The sequence below is a fragment of the Narcine bancroftii genome, chromosome 5, assembly GCF_036971445.1.
Source record: "Narcine bancroftii isolate sNarBan1 chromosome 5, sNarBan1.hap1, whole genome shotgun sequence".
Taxonomy (NCBI): Eukaryota; Metazoa; Chordata; class Chondrichthyes; order Torpediniformes; family Narcinidae; genus Narcine; species Narcine bancroftii.
Window position 1 is genome coordinate 126,944,654 of NC_091473.1, and position 7,697 is coordinate 126,952,350.

At 40.8% G+C, this 7,697-nt stretch overlaps 1 protein-coding gene across 1 annotated transcript in view; it reads right to left on the reverse strand.

Moving 5' to 3' along the window:
• Nucleotides 1-723, reverse strand: part of LOC138763955 (very long chain fatty acid elongase 1-like) — a 124,876-nt gene extending 124,153 nt beyond the window's left edge. The window contains exon 1 of the mRNA XM_069939014.1: nt 345-723. The gene's annotated coding sequence lies outside the window, so the exon portion shown is untranslated. The remainder of the gene's footprint in view (nt 1-344) is intronic.
• Between the last annotated feature and the right edge of the window lie 6,974 nt (nt 724-7,697).

Sequence of the window (7,697 nt, forward strand, 5' to 3'; positions counted from 1 at the left end):
CACCCCCTCCTCCCCTCCCCTCCCCTCCCCCTCCCTTCTCTCCCCTCCTCCCTCCCCCCTCCTCCCTCCCTTCTCTCCCCTCCCCCTCCTCTCCCCTCTCTCCCCTTCCCCTCTCTCCCCTCCCCCTCCTCTCCCCTTCCCCTCCCCTCTCTCCCCTCCCCCTCCCTCTCCCCTCCCTCCCCCTCTCCCCTTCCCCTCCTCTTCCCCTCCCTCTCCCCTTCCCCTCCCTCTCCCCTCTCTCCCCTCCCCCTCCCTCTCCCCTTCCCTCCCCTCCCTCCTCCCCTCACCCCTCCTCCCTCCCTCCCCTCACCCCCTCCTCCCCTCTCCCGTCCCCAATTACTCACCCGAGACTCCGCTGAAGTTTGTACAAAAGAGGAAGCCGCTCCCCAAGTTTGAACTGGTCTTCGGCCAACCCCGCGGATCAGCTGATGGCAGCGCCAGCCCCTCCAGCTCGGCGCAGAGGCTCTCCGGTTGGATGGGGCGATGTGATCAGCGGTGGGGAGGGGTGGCCTCATTTGTTAACGAGGAAGGAGGGGTGGAATCATGATGGGTGGAGAAGCTCCTCGAGCGCCGGCGGAATGAGCAACTTGCGGCCGGAACGGACACGGGCGCTGATGGAGGGGCCGGGCGGCCGCCTGCTCCCCCTGTTCCAGCCGCGGGGCAGAGCTTGCGACCGTGGCCGCTCTCCGGCCGATGCAAACCGATATTTCCGACAACTTGGCAACGTTGCCGATGACGGGACTTACATTCTGTGTCAAATACCGACCGGCCGGGGACTCGTCTCCAAATAAAGTTTGAAACTTTATCTCACTCTGGGACAGCTTGGGTCGGGGTGGGGGGGGCAGGAGCTGCAGAGAAAGGGAGTGAGATTGAAGGCACAGTCCAGACCCCATGTCGTGCCGATCAATGTATTCCTATCCAAAAAAAACTAAACTTTTCCTACCTCATAACCCTCTATTTTTCTTTCATCCACATGCCTTAAGTTTCTGTTAGATGCCCCTAATGTTTTTGCCTCCACTGCCATCCCTTGCCAGGCATTCCAGGCACCCACAACTCTGTGGGTGTAAAAAAGAACATTCAACCCGATGTCTCCCCTAAACTTGCCTCCCTCCAATTTGTACAGATGTCCTCTGGCATTTGGTCTTCCCGCCCTGGGAAAAAAGGTGTTGGCTCTCAGAATCTTGTCCACTTCAATTAAGTTACCTCTCATCCTCCTTTGCTCCAAAGAAAAAAGTCCCAGCTCTGCTAACCTTTAAGAGGTGACCAAAGCGGAACACATTATTCCAAGTGCGATCTCACCAAAGATTTGTAGATTTGCAACATGACCTCTCAACTCTTGAACTCAATCCTGTGACGAATTAAGCCCAGCATCCCACATAGGCCTTCTTAACCCTCCATTTGGCCTGTACGGCAAACTTGAAGTCCTTCTGAACGCAGCAAAAAGAACATAGGAAATTGTCATTTTAACCACAGTTGTATCAATTGTACCAAGATATAGGGTAGACAGCCTGCACATTTGTTCCTTGAGTGAGAATAGCAAACTCCAGGGGACATCTGTATAAGATGAGGGGAGGAAAGTTTAGGGAGATGGCAGAGTTGATTTTAAAAAAAACAGAGAAGTGAGTACCTGGAATGCATTGCCAGGGGTAGTGGTGGAGGCTGATTCAAAAAGGGCATTTAGATGACTTAAAGACAGATACAAGGTTGCAGGAAGAATAGAGAGATATGGGTGTGAGGTAGGAAAGTTTGTTGAGATTTAGATTTAGGTTGGCACAACGTCGTGGGCCAAAGGGCCCGTGTAATTTTCTAAGTTTATGTCAAACGGGTAAGAGAACAGCCACAATGAAGGAAATGCATGGAAATAAATGTATCAATACTATTAGAAACAGACAGTAATTCATAAAGCCTGACTACAAAAGTATTTTTAACAATCAAAAGGCTTTTATTTCTAAACTGACATACAGCAGGAAGAGATCGATCATTTTATTAATCACATTGTGAATAGTTTGTGTTTTATTAGATTTGAAATATTTTCCAAGTAAACATCATATGCCTAGGTTCTCTAACTGCATGCAAAGAGGACATTTTGACACAACAATCTTTGTCACCAATATTCCTTGCAAGATATTCTCTCCAGATTCCCATCAACTTTCTTAGAGATCATTTAGAGTGGCCAAATAGTCTATTATTATTTTAAAAAGGAACAGTCAGAGTATATAAAACCTGGGTCTCGACACCGCACCGTGTAATTGGATCCTGGATTTCCTCACCTCCAGACCACAATCAGTGAGGATTGATAAGAACATCTCCTCCACAATCTCCACCAGTGCTGGAGCACAACAAGGCTGCGTTCTTAGCCCCCTGCTCTATTCACTTTACACCTATGACTCTGTGGCTCAGTTTGACAATAACACCATCTACAAATTTGCCAACGTTACCACGGAAGTGGGTTTTATAAAGAAAGGTGATGAGTCAGCGTACAGGAGGAAGATTGACAACTTGACTAATTCACCAACAACAACCTTGCACTCAAATGTCACCAAAACCAAGGATCTCATTGTTGACTTCAGGAAACGAAAACCAGAGATGTTTAATCCAGTAATTATCAGAGGTGGAGAAGGTGAGCAAATTTAAGTTCCTGCGAGTCATTATCTTGGAGGATCTTTACTGGACCCAACTGTCACGAGCCTAGAGGACTCAAACCCAGCAGCAATAGATATTCAACAAGACAAATGGTTACTTTAATTATCTTTAAAGATGAAAACAGGGTCACACTTTAACTTAACTAACCTAACATAACCCCCTTCTAATTCTAAGCCCATGTGTATGTAATGTGTGTGCAAGTTCAGAAAAGTTCTTTGATTCACAGTCCATTCTCACTTCTCATTCCTCCAAGTTTACTGGTGCAGGCAATTCTTATACTGTGCACAGAATTTAACATTTATGAAGTTCAGCGGGCTTTGGTGCTTGAAAGGTAAATGGTTACCGCACAGGAAGGTTCTTGTCGGTTTTCAGAGAGAAATTTGTTGTTCCTGGACACAAACTAATCCCTTTTAATCAGCCATGTCAGTGCCTTGCCGAAGAAACTTGCCCCCATCAAGGTTTTCCAGATAATAACCTCTTTCTTTCAGGTCACCACAGAGTTCCTTTTTGTTTCTCTTATTTCAAGTGAAACATTAGGCAGCCAGTCCTCTCCTCTTGCATGAACCGCAAAGGTCCCAAAGGCTTTAACCAGGCTGAACTAAGCACTCACAACCTGTCTTCCAAATGGGGTTTTTCCAAAAGCTTGCCAGCCTGTCCTGTTCCAGTCCCTGCTGCTGACTGGAGCATTGCAGAACTGAATTCTCTCTCTTACTCAGAGAAAAAGCCCGTTTGACTCTCTCTGCTTGCAAAACCACATGACCCTCTTAGAACAGCAAGCTTCACTCCAGACAGTCTGTGGCTTCGAACTACTCCTCCGATCTCTTTCATCTATTGCTTTTCAAAACAACAGTCCACTAGTGAAGTCTCTTGGGCACTTCCCAAAGTGTTTGCAAAGGCCCCCAGGAGCCGCCCTGTCTGGCTTGAGCAGAGCTCCAGTATTTTAAAGAAGATCTGTTTTTAAGTGTTTGTATGTTCCTACACTAAAAAACCTGCCCCAATTTATCCCCCCAAAATATTTATATATAAATACAAACACAACATAATCTGTCATGCAACACACTAATGGCGTCGAGAAGAAAGCATGTCAGCATCTTTACTTCCTCAGGAGTTTGAGAAGGTTTGGTATGACACCAGAAAGCCTGGCAAATTTCTACAAAGGTGTGGAGGAAAGTGTGCTGACCAGCTGCAACATGGTCTGCAATACTCCTGAGTGATTAGCCCTCCAAAAGGTAGTGGACACAACCCAGGACACCACAGGCAAAACTCTCCCCACTATCGCGAACATCTGTAAGTAATACTGCTGTTGGACAGCAGCAGCAATCATCAAGGATCCACGCTATCCAGCATTTACTCTTCTTACTGCTGCCATCAGAAAAGAGGTGCAGGTGCCACAAGACTCACACCACCAGGTTCAGGAACAGCTGCTACCCCTCTACTATCAGTCTCCTCAACTCAATCAGGGATTCATTTAAGGACTCGTACACTTTATTGATTTTTAAAAATTCTCACTGTATTGTTTTCAATTTGTTATCTGTTTATTGTTCTTTATTTGTTTACACGTGTACATGGTGTGCAGTTTTTTTTGCACTAACAATTAGTAGTAATTCTGCCTCACCCGTAGAAAAAAGCATCTCAGGTTTGTATGTATTCTGACAATAAATTTGAATCTGAAAATCTGAAATCTAAAGCATTTTTTTAAAAGACCTAATTTTCATAATCTCCTATGGAAATTCTGTACTTGGGGAAGTACCAGTGGTATATTGTAGCTTTTCAAATAGAGCTCTAGGTTAACTAATAGCTTCATGTCAATTGTGGCAGCCTCTCACCTATTAACTTTTCCTCTCCCGATTACTTCCACTGAATTTTCAGAACTCCTTCTCACTCCAATTTAAATTTCAGATGTATTGTCAGAGTATATACATATCACATACAACCCTGAGATTCCTTTTTCCTATAGACGAGCCAGAATTACCACTTATAGATAGTTCCAAGTACACATGTAAACAAATAATGTAAGCAAACTAACTCCAATAAAGAGAGAAAAAAATAAAGTGGAAAAGTAAGATCCCTTAAATGAGTCTCTGATTGGAGTTTGTTGTTGAGGATTTTGATGGTGGAGGGGTAGCAGCTGTTCCTGAAGCTGGTGGTGCGAGTCCTGTGGCACCGATACCTCTTTCCTGATGGCAGCAGTGAGAACAGAGCGTGTGCTGGGTGGTGTGGATCCTTGATGATTGCTGCTGCTCTCTGTATGTTTTTTTTTAAATTGATTAAGCTCCCTTCATTTGTTCACAAGCTGTCAAATTCAATGCACTGGTGAAGAAATTTCTTCTCGTTTTCATCCTGAATGGCTGACTTTTACTTTTCTGTGAACCCTGATGTTCAGGCACGATAAACATTATCCCCTTATCTACTCCATCATATCCCAGTAGTAAGATTGTACATTTCAAAGAGATCACCCCTCATTCTTCCAAAATCGAGAGGAAAGGCCCAACCTCTCTTCATACAACAAACACATCTTCTCCACACTCCTGTCACTTTTATATTCTTCCCTTCTTAGAGAGACAAGATTTCTAATGCAGTATTACCTGCATTCTATATAATTGGAGTGCCCACCATATGTTTGGGACAAAAATACATTCTTTTCTTTATTTTCCCCTGAGCACCACAGTTTTAAATTTGTAATTCACATGTGATTAAAGTGCACATTACAGATTTTATTGAAGGGTATTTGTATACATTTTGGTTTATACATAATCCCCTCATTTCAGATGCACCAATAATATTTCAGACATAGCAATGGTATGTACATTAAAGTACAGGTACTCCCCAACTTATGACCTATGTGACTTGCATCCATCCACACATATGACCAAATTCTTTAAAAAAAATAAGGAAAAAATATAAAATTTACACAGTTTATGTTGTATTTGACGAGGTACAAGAGGGATACAGGACATATAAGAGTCAAAATGCGCGTACTTACCCTGTTAGTTGGCGTCCTTAGGCTGGGCACCACCATTTTGATTCCTGTGCAAATTTTTAGTTGGCACACGAACAGTGAGTTTGTGTTTTGGAGTTCAGTTGGCGCTTTCGTGAGAGTTTTTTTTTTAAACTTTATTTCAAGATTTTATCACATGAATAAAACAAAAAAAATTACATTTAAAGAAAAATAAAAATAAAGTAATTATTACAACACAGCATTAATGACCTAACTTAAATTAGTCTACCCCCCCCCCTCCATATATACGGCCACTAAAAAAAATCTATATAAAAAAAACCACCCCTCCCCCCCAAAATAAAGAGTGAAGAATTAATAAAGTTAATAATATTATATATATAAAAAAACACTCACAGACAAACAAAAAGAAAAATAACAGGTAAAAATACTAATTTAAAAAAAGTTATCAAATCTAAAATATCACATATAAAACATATTTAAGTCAAACTTAATTACATATACTTGACAAATGGAGTCCACTTCAGCTTATAAAAAGACATACTATCTTGAATTGAAAAGGATAGCTTTTCCATAATTAAACAAGACTTCATCTCTAAATACAACCTATCTAAGATTAATATATTTCTATCTTTCCAAGTAAGCGCTGTACATTTCTTGGCCACCACTAAGGCTAAATAAATACAAGAAATCTAATAATCAATTAAGCCTAAGTCAATTAATGATTGCATATTCCCTAATAAAAATATATCAGGATCTAATACAACATAGATATTATATAAACTATTAAAAATAGATTGAATACCTTTCCAAAACTGTTGCAATCAATCACAAAACCAAACAGTATGTGTAAAAGGAACAAGTTGATTATTATATAATGGTTTAATTACTCTTGAATACTTGTCCAATAGAGGCTCCAATACCACATTTAAATCTCCCCCAATCATCACATTAGAATTTACTTGTCCAAGTAATAAAGACATATCCTCAACATTTGGAGCATAAACATCAAACAAAGTCCAAGCCTCATTAAAGATTGTACAATTCAGTTTTAATAATCTTCCACCATTTTTCTCTTCATTCGGTAACTGAAATAGTAAATTCTTGTGCACCATAATTGCCACTCCTTTTGCCTTTGAATTAAATGAAGAATAAAAAAAACTTGTCCAACCCATTCACGTTTAAGTTTCACATGCTCCTTATCTGTTAATTAAGTTTCCTGCAAAAAAAGCCACATCAACTTTTAATTTTTTTAAGTAAACAAATACTTTCTTACACTTAATAGGATTATTTAAACCCGAGACATTAAAAGAAGCAAACTTTAGTTTAGACCTTTCTTACAATAACATAACAAGAATAAAAGAGAAAAAAAAGAAAAAAAAAACCAAAAGAAAAAAAAAGACCCCCCTCCCCTTATCCCCTCTTAAAACTACAACAAAAAAAGGAAATTATTTTTTTATAAAAATAATAAAAAGAAACTTCACTCCTTAATCCAAAAATTAATAAAAAAAACAGGCAAGAGGTTACAACTACCTCTTCCTGTCTGAACCGCACAATGCGGAAACTCCCACAAAATATTGGGTGTGAGATAACTCACACGTAGCTGACGACTTCTGGAAAATAGTGCCCACCCAGTTCCCTCTCCTAACTCCCATTTCACATTAAACTATCATCATTATCTAAATCTTCTCGGGAATTTTTTTTTTTTTATTTTTTAAATCAGCTTTGTCACTCTGACCACCATTGCTTCCATTTCTTCTTGAAATTCGATTCCCATCTTGTGTCTCCACTCTCTTTGGAGACCGTGGAGGACTACGTCATTCCTGGAATTGCGTGATTGGTAACAATTGAGCAAAGTCCATAGCTTCTTTAGGGTTATCAAAAAATTTTGGCTGACATCCATCCTGGAAAATCTTCAATACTGCAGGGTATCTAAATGTTGCTTTATATCCTTTTTTCCATAGCACTTCTTTCACAAGATTAAATTCACGTCGTTGAGACATAACTTCTTGACTCAAATCCGGATTAAAAAAAACACGATTGTTCTGGACCATCAAAGGAGATCTACTTTGTTGCGCATTTCTAATAGCCACACGCA